The sequence below is a fragment of the Anolis carolinensis genome, chromosome 5, assembly GCF_035594765.1.
Source record: "Anolis carolinensis isolate JA03-04 chromosome 5, rAnoCar3.1.pri, whole genome shotgun sequence".
Classification (NCBI taxonomy): Eukaryota; Metazoa; Chordata; class Lepidosauria; order Squamata; family Dactyloidae; genus Anolis; species Anolis carolinensis.
Window position 1 is genome coordinate 72,219,283 of NC_085845.1, and position 13,569 is coordinate 72,232,851.

General features: G+C 37.9%; 1 long non-coding RNA gene across 1 annotated transcript; it reads right to left on the reverse strand.

The window, feature by feature from the left end:
* Nucleotides 1–8,457: 8,457 nt before the first annotated feature.
* Nucleotides 8,458–13,302, reverse strand: LOC134299778 (uncharacterized). Its single transcript, XR_010007031.1, has 3 exons — nt 12,580–13,302; nt 9,482–9,592; nt 8,458–8,760 (listed from the first exon to the last, which is right to left on the reverse strand). It is a non-coding gene; the product is annotated as an uncharacterized LOC134299778 (long non-coding RNA).
* Between the last annotated feature and the right edge of the window lie 267 nt (nt 13,303–13,569).

Sequence of the window (13,569 nt, forward strand, 5' to 3'; positions counted from 1 at the left end):
TCCCACTGTGACACTCCTTTTGTTTAAGTTTTTTTACCTGTTAAAGAAACTTGACAGTTCCACATATTGAAAGTCATTTTTATTTTATTTTTTAAAAATAAAACATTTACAGTTAGAGGACAGTGGGAGAGCAGGACAATCTTTCCCCCTGGAATGGTGGCACAAAAGTGTCTGCTATCATCACACCACAAAAAATGCAGCATCATGGCACAATCAGGGACTATTTATGGGTTTTCTAGTTAATAGTAAGAAATAGTTTTGTCACAGGGAGGTGGTGAAATAGATATTTCACACTGTAATGTGTTAGGGACCTGCTTCTATGCTGGTTTGCCACTGCCCTGTGATAAAGTTCTTAATGCATTGTAAGGATTTTTTTGGACCACAGTTTGCACCGGAGTGGGAGATAACAGGATCACAGATAGTATAAAGATGCATGATAGTTAATATAGAGGAAGGGGAAGAACATTTTCTGACATGATAACTCAACATTCTTCAATGTAACAGGATGGGAGCTGCATAGTCATTCCCGCTATACCATTCTGTTAATTATTTTTCCTCAATATTTCTTTGCAGTTTAATTCAGAATGTTCCCCATTTCTCCCATGGCAATAAACTCAATTCCTGAAGAATTGGGGGGAGGCATTCTTAGCATTTAGCTCATGCATTTTCCAAATCCAATTGTCTGTATTTGCCTTAGAAACTAAAGCCTTAATGCTTGTGTTAAGGCTTAGTATTAATCTCTATCCCAGAGAAAGTGAGATCAATTGAAATACGAAAGCATGAAAGAATCTAGCCATGGGGAATGCATTTCAGGAACAGCGTCACATGTGGTTTCATAAAAAATGAACATATTTATCAGGAACCTGTATAAATTGTATTCACTCTGACGAATGGGAGAGGGAAATGACTGAATTGTTACTTTCAAAGATGTTATGTGGTTTACATTTTTACAATCACAGAAGTCCTTCCCATACTTAACATAATGCCTCTCCTAGACATGGGAACAATTTTTGTTGTATTCAATAATTATGCCAAAAGTAGATCATTTTCATATACATACACTTACAACACAACCTCATTGTGAGAAAAAACTAATCTCTGATTGAGAATTCTCATATTAGAATACACTGCTTTTTAGAGAATGGAAATTCAAATAAAAGTGAGCAACTTATATTGTGAATGACTAAAATGTATACATTAAAGAAGTACATACCAAAAATGCTTTCATTGATGGGGTAAAATGCATGTTTAGATAAACTAAGCATAAGTAAATTCACACATTAGGGAAAATGTCTTTACATGTATGTGATGGGAAGTTGCTGCCAGCTATGAGAGAAATAAGGTTGAACACTGTGAAAGCCACCCACTGCATGGCTATCAGCCTCCTCCCAGTAGACTCAAAATAAGGAAAAGTTTCATGAGGACCACCACTCCTCTTGACATTGCCCCAATAACAGCGAGGATGTCCCTCTGCGCAGCTAAGCCATGAAATGCCAGTTGGATGACCCCACCAGAAGGTCTGCCTCCAGGGGCAAACAAAGAATGGGCAACTTGGAAGTCCCTCAACAGACGCAGAAGTGGAGTAGGCAGATCAAAAGACAACCTGGCAAAATGGCACTACCTAAATGAATCCTCCACCTTGTGCAACTGTGGAGCAGAGCAGACAACTCCGCATCTGTATGCTTACATCCACAGTGTCCTGTCTCATGTACAGAGGAAGAATTGTTTGAGGCTACAGACATTGCGATCGCTGTTTCCAGTTTTTTGTCAAAAGATATTTAGCCACTTGTGCTCCTTCTATTTTTATCGGTTTTATGCTAACTTATACAATGCTTTTGATATGAAATAAATAAATGGATGGAAATTTCAATGCAGCAAGAAAAATAATAAAGCTTCAGAATGATAAAAAACAAAGATGGAAAGAAAATATATCTGGGACTGAAATGTCACAAAAGCCCCACTGGGTGATAGTCTGTTTCTGGGCACAATTTAAAGTGCCAGTTGTGACTCACAAAGGCCTATATGGCTCAGGTGCAAGTTATTTGTAAGACTTCCCATATGAGCCTGCCCAAGCTCAGGGGATACACTTATCGATAGCCCATTGATTTCACATACATGGTTGGTAGGAATGCAGGAGAGGGTTTTTTCTGTGGCTGCTCCCACACTCTCTGCCCAAGGATGTTACCATGGCTTCTTCCTTGTTCTCTTTTCTATGGTTGGTTAAGTCCCTTTCTATTCTACTTAGCCTTTGGAAATTGGTTGTTATCAAGATAAGGTTTTTAATCCTTGTTCTAAAGTAATACTTTAAATTATTTCAATCCTATTCTAGGTTTAATACTGTTTTAACCTCAACATCTGTACGTTTTTAGCTATATGTTCTTTTAATATATTATTCTGCCTTTGGGAATTCACTTTTAGGTCTGGAAGAAAGGTGTGATCTAAATAAAATGATGCATGGATTGAAAAAGCACAGCGAAATCAAGATCAAGAGATTTTCACATCCTAAGTCTCTCGTAATAATGCTTCCCATGTTTTGTGTGTTGCACTTTGCCTTTTAAAAAGTTTTTAATGGATCCCCAATAATGTGCTGCTCTTCCTGCTGTTTTCCATCTCTTGCTTTCCTCCACTTCCTCACTCTTACTTTCATTGTCTTTGTTTGCTTTCTGATTAGCTCTAAACACAATATTTTTGCTTCTTCTGTGCATTTGTTATATTGCAAGACAGATATATTACGTTGTTTATCCAAGTAACAAGACAGTTAACAATTTAGTGTCATTAATCCAGAGCCCATGTGCAAACAAATGGGTTCTGTGCACATCATGCTTCCTTATTAACTTGAGATGAGTTGCTACTCTAAATGTATTAGTCCCATGAATACATTTGAAGAAGTAGAGGGTTTCCAGTGGAATGAAGTTCCGTCCAGTCCAGTCAATGCAGTCCATGTTCAGTTAAGTGCTCCTTGTTAGGCAGAGTAAAACATTACTTTGGACAGTTATTTGGTGGCAGAAACCCTGTTCCACTAAGGTAGTTGTAGTAAATGGTATCTTAGCAGGAAGCAAAAGCCACTGTAAGCCTTATACATGCTGGAAAAACTTGGCATTGGTTGCCTTTGCCTCTCTGGGACAGATAGTTGAGTTGTGGAATCTCTGCTGATGCCAGAACAGGGAGCCCATGTGACCACCAACAAGAAGAAAGGGGTTAATCTCCCTTCTTGAAGATCACATGTCATCCCATTTTGACATGCTGTGATGGCCAAGAAATCTGTGGCTGCCTAAGAGTGGAAGAAGTAGTGACACGGGCATGATCCCTCCCCTTTCTCTGCACTGATCAACTCAGGAGAAAGGGCATGACACCAGGATCCAGTCTGGACAGCAGATTGGTGAACCTGATACCACTTTTACAGACTGCTTGAAGCTCTGGAATAATCTGGAGTTTCTAGCAAACTCTGGAATAGCTTTGTAAAAAATGAGGCAACTCCATTCAACCTCCCCTCCCCCCACCCAATGAAGTCTCTGTGTGATATGAGAGAAGACAGTCACTGGCTTTATGGTTAATGTAGACAAGCTCTATGATTTAGCATATATTGGCATACATACTTCTCAGCCTCCTGGATTTAACTTATGTGGATCAGCATTAAGACACTAGGATAAATATTTAAGTTTATATCAAAAAGATCATGTTCATGCTCTTTTGAATGACATAATGTATAATATAACAATCACAGGGGGGCTCCCTATCTTGGCTCAATTTAATGTAAGTAATAAAAGTGTGTGAAACAGCAGAAATCTGTTTCAAATTTTGGATGGCCTCTGTTTTGTTTCAAAAATATTTCCAAAACTTCGGGAAGGGGGGTGTTCTTTTCAAATCTGAATTTCCAAAGTTTCATTTCATTTTGTTACTGTTTTGTTCCATTGATGGCAATAAGGGGACTTAGAAGCTTGTTTTTTCTGTTATTTTTATAGCTATCTGGATAAAACATGGGTGTTATAGCTCAGCCATCACGGCCTATATTTCATCAGGAGATGGATTTGGAAACAGATTATACTATGGATCTAGGAGTCATTCTAGACCCGGAATGAGGCCCCTTGCCCTTGCAGCCACCAGATGTTGTTGCACCAGAGGATCCACTAATTGCAGAGCATTCCAAGGCCTCGTCAATCTTGCCTACACCAGATGGTGTTGATTTGGGCGAATATGGGCCTTTTAATTGGAGGGAGGCTTTTACAAGAGATAGGAGCAGGAGAGAGGGTGTGAGAAGAAGTAAAAAGTTATCTCTCAAACTTGATAATGGCTAACTTTCCCATGAGAAGTTTTGTGGATCCTGTACTCCCTTAATCTTGCAACCTTGGGATCTCCTTAAAGGTGTTCTTTGTGTTCCTCTTTGCGGTGTCAACTTTCCTCTGAAGATGTTCCAGTATCCAGCTCCTAGCCTTGTGTTTCCAGCCTTGTATCCGTGACGGGTTTCCAGTTGCATGCAAATCGCACCGCACCTGTGACTTCTGAGTAGACCTTGCCTTGTTTACTTTGCTTCCCTTGTTCCTGAATAAAGTCTTTTCCAGCCGAGCCATGCTGCGCCAGTGACCTTGCCTCTTATTGTGTTATTCCTGCTCTTGAAACGGGACTCTCTGAGTGGATTACAGTTTGCAGATTTGCAGCGTTTTGTTCCTGTTCCTGGTTATTGGACTAACTTTGGTTTCTTGGTGGCACTAGTGAGTTTCACTGGTGGATTACAATTGGAACATTGCTGATCTTGTTTTGAACTGATAAAGACTCTACCTTAAGAACTATTTCTTATACTGACTTTTTACGCTAACTGTACATATATATATATATATATATATATATATATATATATATATATATATATACCTTAATAAACTGCTTGTGTATGATACTGGCTCCTGTCTGGTTTTCAGGGTGCTCCTGTAGCCTCGGGGTGTATCAATGGAACACTTGTAGGACACATTTATGATTGTAAGCCTCCCAAGTTTCAGAACATCTTGTTCATCCACTGATTTTTTGAAAATGTTAGTTTTTACAAATAATTTTTTTTGAAAAACTACTACAGTTATCCCTTTGAATTTCTCTGTAATGACACAACATATGCAGGGCATCATTCCTCCCAAGTTTGAGAAAGTTTACCTCATGCACTGATTTTTTGGAATTTTAAAAAGTTTTTAAAAGTTTTTAAAAAAAACAACAGGAGGGATCCCCTTGAATTTCTAAACGATGAGACAAAATATGCAGGAAATCGTTCCTCCTAAGTTTCAGAAAGATTTGGCCATCTATTGATTTTTAGGATTTTTTTCAATGTAAGCAATTTAAGCACCCTGGGCAAATCACACTTTCTCAGCTTCAGAGAATGTTGGGATTTCATTTTTTTTTTGCAACTTTCAGGATAAAAGTTACCACACTTGTAGGATTTTAATTTTAAGATTTGTTTTCAATTACAGCCTTTTGAGTTGGGCTGGTCTTGATGGCCTTTGGGTTTCCTTTAAATTCTAGGGGAAGCTTTAGAGGCTCATTTCTCCATCAGTTTTATGGCTATCATGATGAAACTTGGGACACTTGTAAGACAATTTTACACCTGTAAGCCTTTCATGCACTGATTTTTAATATATTTTTTTGCAAATATATATTTATATATTAAACTACAGGAGGGATTACCTTGAATTCTTCTACAATGACCCAACATGGGCATCATTCCTCCCAAGTTTCAGAACATTTCACTCATACATGGATTCTTTTGGAATTTTTAAAAATGTCTTCTCTTTCCTACTGAGAGTAGGAGACAGCTTGCAGGAAATATTTTTTCGCCGCGGCATCACATTGTAAGCTCATGTTTAACTTGTTGTCCACGAGGACTCCAAGGTCTTTTTAACACATACTGCTGTCGAGCCAGGTCTCGTCCCCCATTCTGTATCTTTGCATTTCATTTTTTTTGCCTAAGTGAAGTATCTTGCATTTGTCCATGAAGTTCAACAGAATGAGGGATGATGCCTGGCTCGACAGCAGTATGTGTGAAAAAGACCTTGGAGTCCTCGTGGACAACAAGTTAAACATGAGCTTACAATGTGATGCGGTGGCAAAAAAAGCCAATGGGATTTTGGCTTGCATAAATAGGGGTATAGTGTCTAGATCCAGGGAAGTCATGCTACCCCTCTATTCTGCCTTGGTCAGGCCTCACCTGGAATACTGTGTCCAATTCTGGGCACTGCAATTTAAGGGAGGCATTGACAAGCTGGAATGTGTCCAGAGGAGGGCAACTAAAATGATCAAGGTTCTGGAGAACAAGCCCTATGAGGAGCGGCTTAAAGAGCTGGGCATGTTTAGCCTGCAAAAGAGAAGGCTGAGAGGAGACATGACAGCCATGTATAAATATGTGAGGGGAAGTCATAGGGAGGAGGGAGCAAGCTTGGTTTCTGCTGCCCTGCAGACTAGGACACGGAACAATGGCTTCAAACTACAGGAAAGGAGATTCCACCTGAACATCAGGAAGAACTTCCTCACTGTGAGAACTGTTCAGCAGTGGAATTCTCTGCCCTGGAGTGTGGTGGAGGCTCCTTCTTTGGAGGCTTTTAAGCAGAGGCTGGATGGCCACCTGTCGGAGGTGCTTTGAATGCGATTTTCCTGCTTCTTGCAGGGGGGTTGGACTGGATGGCCCAACGAGGTGTCTTCCAACTTTACGATTCTATGATTCTATGAATGCAACTGCCATTAAGCAGCAGGCAGCAGGGATTTCTGGGACTTGAAGTCCAAAACAACTTCACAATAGGGGAGGAGAATTGACAGGAAAACCATTCCTGTGATTGATTGAGGAAAAGCATGTGATGCAGCATACTAACTTTTCTGGAATTTCGGAGGAGGGAGCTGTTTTGTTTTGTTTGGGTTTGGGGTGTGCGTGTGCCATTTCAGGATCATAAATTGGATAGTAAATACAAATTTTGCCAAAATTAATATGACTTTACAAATCATGTCCTAAATTTCACACACATCTAGTAGGTAAAATTCATATGCAAGCATCTTTTTTGGTTGGCAACAATGGATCAGATGTAGACATTTAATGTGACTTGTCTTGGGAAGGGAAGGTTAAACTCCTTAATACCAATTTTCTAAAAGTTTTTTTTCCTTTCCCTCTTACTCATTACCACTGTTCTTTTCCAGGCTCCCTTCAACTCATGCCAGGTGGCTTCAGGTCTCCAGAGCTGCATTTGCTGAGCTTTGCTTTTGAGATATCTAACAAGGAACAATTAACTTCTGTTTGTGCTACTGGTTGAAAGATTTCAAATTAATCTGATCAGCTAATTCCTTCTGGTCATCAGATGCATGACCTCTGATGCCTCTGATGTTCTATTGATTCTATGAGTGTACTTTATTCGGCTTGACAACAGAATTTAAGAAATTGTATTTTTATCATCATCTGTATGGAACAAGTCTGAGGGAACACATAGATACCCACAGTAAAAATAATCATCATAAAACAGCATCTGTCACACCAATAGAGAAATTGTTGAGTGTCATCTTGGCTGTTTCTTGACAAATAGGTTAACCACAAGCTTTCTTCTTTTATCACCAGTTCAGAGCATAAAACTGTGTTCTTTGGCCCTGTACAAACAAGTGGGATGTACACAAATTCCACTGGTATCAATTGGCCGCCAGCTATGAAAGTCCTGAAACATCACCTTCAGCTATTGAGCTATATAAAAGCCAAAAGAAAACTACTCCCTTTATTACACATTGCAGAACAATAGAGTGATAGTATAGTAGGTTAAGAGCTGTAGACTCCTCTAAGACTTCTGATAAACTTTCCAATTTTGTTAAAGAAATTACTAGGAAGTGCTTGGAAGGATCTGGGAAGAAACCTGCCTTTAACTTTCTCTCTCCACTTTAGTTCTTAGTAAAGGGTGATGTAACTTCTCTACGTGAAAAGAAACAACACAACAGTTGTTTGAATAAGACATACAGCAAGAGACATAGTGGATGATCTTTAAATCTTTGCTACTTTGGGAGAGGTGGACTATCTCACTAGGGATGTGATGTGACCCTATTGAAAATATGCCTTCATTTATGTGCAACCTATATATTTTAAACAGTAGTGCATATTATAAAATACCGAAAGCCTCTAGTAATCTCTTCCAAAAAAAACACCGCTGGGGAGCTTGCTCTGTTCAAAGAAATGGGGTGAATATAACTATATTTCCATAATATTAGGTCTCCATACCTGTATGCATAAATCAACAAATTAATACAACCATATTAAGCCAGTTTCATAGTTCTATTGATGACCTATTGGCTGAGCCCAATAATTAAAGGAGTTTTTACATGTGCATTTTTGTATAATTTGATATACAAATATCATTTTGCACCTCTCTGAATCCAATGGTGTTGTAATGTTTCAGAATGTTTTGATGTGACATGACACATTTACAGCACAATAATTAAAGGAGTATTAGAGCTTTCTCAAGATGAGTAGCAGACTGTAGGTTGGCAATAAAATTTGACTAATAAAGTAGGTACTACTAAAAAGCTTTAATTTCCTTGGGAAAAATAGTAATTTATTCCATGGTGTTTTCTTTTTTGCTGAACAAGTACCTGCATTTCCTCAGTGGTAAAATAAACCAGCTGGGGTTTTAATGTCAGGAATAACTCAGCACTTCAAAATATTGCACTTGCAAAGACAGCTTAGCAGTTTAGCTCAGAGGTCAAAAAACATGTTTCTTCTAAATGATATTGGAAGAGGATAATGCTTCTTCCTTTAATCTTGGGCAGAAGGAGGAAAAGAAAAAAAAATGAAAAAGTTAGTATACCAAATTGAAAAGCCCCTTACTATAAGACATACAAGCCAGCAGTACAGTTTTGTTGAGACATGCCCTCATATACTTATTTATGCAATAGCCTCAATTAAATTGCTTGTCTGAACCAAAGTAGACCAATGGACTCGACTGCTGAATATTAAGTCAAAACTTTTGTTTTTTGTTTGTTGTATGTGTTTTCAGCCAGATAGGTATCGCTATTAGGGGTGCACAAATCTTTCTTTTTAAATCAGCTTGGGTGCGACAGCACAATGGGATTTAAATAAAAGAGGGAGGAGATCTCACTGATTCAACGGGTTTCTTCTAGCTGAGACTAACAGTTGGACTTGGGCCTTTGACATGTGTAACTTGACTAGCAAATGAAAAGTTATTCAAGAAAACTCCTAGATCCTTGATATCTAAATATTTTCTATCAGCACCCAAAGAAGGAAGCATGCTAACTAGTGACACATTACTGATAATTCATGCAATATTACCTTCATCCCAGTAACATGCCACAAAAATGGGAAAGATTTTAATTAACACATCTGTTTCCATCAGACATTCCCAAACTTTAATCCATACTGACTGTCAACATTAACTGCAACCTGGTATCTGTACCAAACTGAACAAGGAAAGAGAAGAAAGGTACAGTCGAAAAAGAACTGAGATTGGAGAACACGTATTACCTATTTTAAAGGTATGTGGATGGGTTCTTTCTCAGTTATCTGCCAAGATCTTGGTCTTCTTTTAGAGGAGGCACCAAGTTTGTGTCAACTGTTCCTGAAGTCATCAGGGCTCTGAGATAATAGGAAAATGTCTGTCATATGAGAATAGGCACAAATGGAACTGAAAAACAATAGAATTCTGGGTTCTTCTCCAACCCTATAAACATGAGAAAAATAGTATAGAGGCAAAAGGCCTAGAGGTCAATGACCTCTCTTTGCTGAGCAATAGATAATAAAAACCTTGGCAAAAGATGAACTCACATCCAAGATAGTGGAAAATATAACCACCAAAAACCTTGATTATTGTCTAAAGAATTAAAAGAAAGAAAAAAATGGAAACAAAGAATTCATTTTCCGTTTCATTTGACAAATGAAAGAGCAATAACGTGGGAATCAGAAAGGGAATATAAAGAATGTGGGTGTATTTCACTGATCTTGTTATATGCTATAAATGTAGTGAATGCACATTGGAAGGATGCCAGTTTTGCTTTACTGTGAGCTCAGTAAGCTCCTTTCCTTGAGAACTGAGAACTTGAAGTGGAAGAGTATACATTGCAAGGCCCTGAAAATGTTGCCTAAATCAGCAGTTTCATTGGTAGCAACAGTCTACTGCTTATGGCTCCCATATAAGTATGGTCGTGAATCCTCTTGAGATTTTTGTCTAAACTTAAAAGATGCTGTCCAAGGTATTGAACCTATTTTTACTATAGGATTTAGCACCCTGAATAACAGCTTCAAAATTTGAAAGGCAGAACAGATTCACAACCCCACAAAATAGCAGCCACCATCAGCGACTTATTATCACCTGTTGGACTTATAGCATCAATTGTGTGAAAGATGTCTGGGTATGCTTGCAGTAGGATTCAGACACTGCATGGCAGTTCACCAATGATGAAAACAGAACTTATCTATTGGCACCAGCAACACAGATAGCCAGAGGGTAGAGTCGCAACTACAACCTGATAAGGTTTACATGAGTCATGGAGCCAATATTTTTCCTCTTGGCTGTATATACAGGTGGTAACTGTAGGAATATTTAGTATATATCAAAGGTAGAGTGCAGGATAGTAACTGTAGGACTATTTAGTATATACGAGGCCTATCCAGAAAGTAGGCTAGGTTTTGGATTTTAAAAAGATCAAAGTATAGGATAAATCATTTACCATATGCAGCTGAAAGACACATCCCAAAACTACAATCTCATGTAATCCCCATTTAAATTTAGCCACGTTTTTTATAGATGAGTTTGAAAAGTACTGCACCAGTAAATTCCCCGCTTGTGTCGTCAGCTCTTCTCCCTTCTCCCTTCCTGCAGCGTAGCCAAAACGCTGCGCTGCCAGCCACACCCCCATTGTTGCTATGCACCCTGCACCTTGATTTTCATCCCTAGTCACTGTGGTGCCTATAATATTATGTATTTACCCTTCTATTGTGTTTGCCCATAAATTCCTTTTGGGGCTATTTATCGTTCACTTCTTTGACTTTCCTTCGAGATATATTATTGTACCTTTAGGAACTCTTCATTGTTTTGCCCGCCAAGTTATTGGATATCTTGGCCATTTGCATGTGATCCATTAACTTATATTTCCAATCCTTTTAAGTTAATGCTTTTTCCCCTTTCCAAGTCCTAGCCATTATCATTCTTGCCACCAAAAAACTGTATTGGACTACTGTATTTCTTTATCATCCCAATTTAAGCCTTCTCTGAATAAGCCCAGCAGATACATCCTTGAATTTTTTTTGACTTTACAGCACATTTTATTTGTTTCTTTAATTATGTTACTCCAAAGTCCTTGAACATTCTCACATGACCACCTTATATGAAAGAAGGTTCCTCTCTGTGTTTTACATCTCCAGCACCTATCTTGTTGAGATTTAACTATTTTTGAGAGTAGGACTGGTGTTGTATAACTTCTATAAAACATTTTGTATATTTTTTTCTCTAATTGACCCCGCTATTGTCAGTTTGAATTCTTTCTTCCATAGTAGTTCCCAGGTTTCTAGGTCTACAGCTCTCCATAAGTCCCTAGCCCAAATGATCATTGTTGATTTTACCCTATTGTCTTCTAGGTTGTAGCCTAGTAAATATTTGTAAAGTCTGGAGATTAATCCTTTGCTTCCTTTTTCTTGTATACTTTCTAATTCTGATATTTTTTATTGCAAAGCCAGCCCCCATATCCTTTTAAAATCTTGCATGTAGTTGATGACAATAAAACCAATTATTAATGCCTAAGTAGTTTCTTCCTCTTAATTTCCATTGGCCTTTTTCCTTAGTTAGTTACTTTCTGTACGTTCAGATTTCTTCCCTTGAGGTTGGCCTCAGTGTTGCTTCTAATGGCTTTAGCCATAAGGGTGTTTTAGGTTCTATACAGTATTTATATCTTTTCCATATGTCTAAAAGACTTCCTTCAATTATATGCTTGTTGACATCTTTATTTAACTTATTCCTTCATACCATAGGTATGCATGCCAGCCATATCTGGCCCTCTAGATTGAGTAGATTTTGGTTCTCTAGTGTTATCCAATTTTTAACCAGCTTATCCCTGCTGCTTCCTGGTAATATCTGAGCTCTAGTCTGATGAGGTCATAAGAGACCTTCTATCTGAGGCCAATGACACATTACACACAAATGTGCAAAGACCAAAATGTGGATAAGAAATTACAGAAGGAAATTATTTCAAACTGAGGAACTGCAGGGGACATGCCCACTCTTTGTACTTGTTGTCCCTCCCCTTTCCCTTCACACTTTACAATAAAATCACTCTATTGGTTGCCAATTAGTTTTTAGGCAAAGTGTTGGTCATTACCTTTAAAGTATTACATGGTTTGGCTCCAAGTTACCTATAGGATTGCCTTCTCTTTTGTGCAAGATCCAGCTGTATGCAAAATACAAACCTTTTTTTTTAGAATGAAATTATTGCAGGACTCCTAAGACACAAAAAACCATTTAAAAATAACATTCTGACACACTCTTTGTTATCAAATAGAGAGAAAATGTGAACATTCTTTTCATCCCCAATATTTCAAAACAAGGTTAAACACCTCATTTTCTTCCTTACCCAATTACTTCCTTTTGGAAAGACACAATTCCAAATTTGATTAGAAAGCAGGCCATCACAGTTTCTTTACACGACTGTTACACAACACCTTTCTCAGTTTTCAATTATCTTTCCCTTCTTATGTTGGCGTCACTGGTGTGGTTCTTCTTAAATGAGAGCACAATGATTTGTGATCCTTGACCCACCATTTAAAGACTCCTCAGAGCATAAGAAGAGCAGTGCTGAATTAAGCCTATGAAATTCAGGGGTCCTTCAACAACATCTTTGCTCTACACAGCTATAGTGCTATGATTTCACTTTAACTGCCATGGCTCCATCCTGTGGAATTTGTAGTCTAAGGAAACACTAAAGTTCTCTCACACAGAATTCTAAATATCCTTCTTTAAAACTGAAAACCTCAGAATTACATAGGATGTTGCCTTGCCAGTTAATATGGAATTATAGTGCTAGAATTATGGAACATAGAAGGGTTCCACACTCAGTCCCTACAATGACCAACAAAATATCTAGGTTGAGTCCACAAAGGACACATGAGCAGAATACCACTATCTTGCTCCTGCTCCTAATGTTTGCTTTTCAGAGGTGTATTGCTCAGATACTAGAGATATTAAGGTGTATTGACACCCAACTTGAAAAGGGGGGCCAGGAAGACACCATTTCACCAAGTTGCCTGTATCAATAAAACAACATAATATATAATACTAATATTATACTATACCAATAGTATAATATTATGCATATAATATTGATAATATTATTATAATGGAATACAATACAATAATAATATAATGGAATTAAAGTAATAATAATAATAATAATATAATGGAATACAATATAATAATAATAATAATAATAATAATAATAATAATAATAATAATAATAATAAACCGCACTACAAACTAGAGCTGACAGCTGGCACAACAAAACATTGCATGGAAAGTTCCTTGACAAAATTGAAGGAAAAGCTGATAAGGAGAAGACCTGGCTATG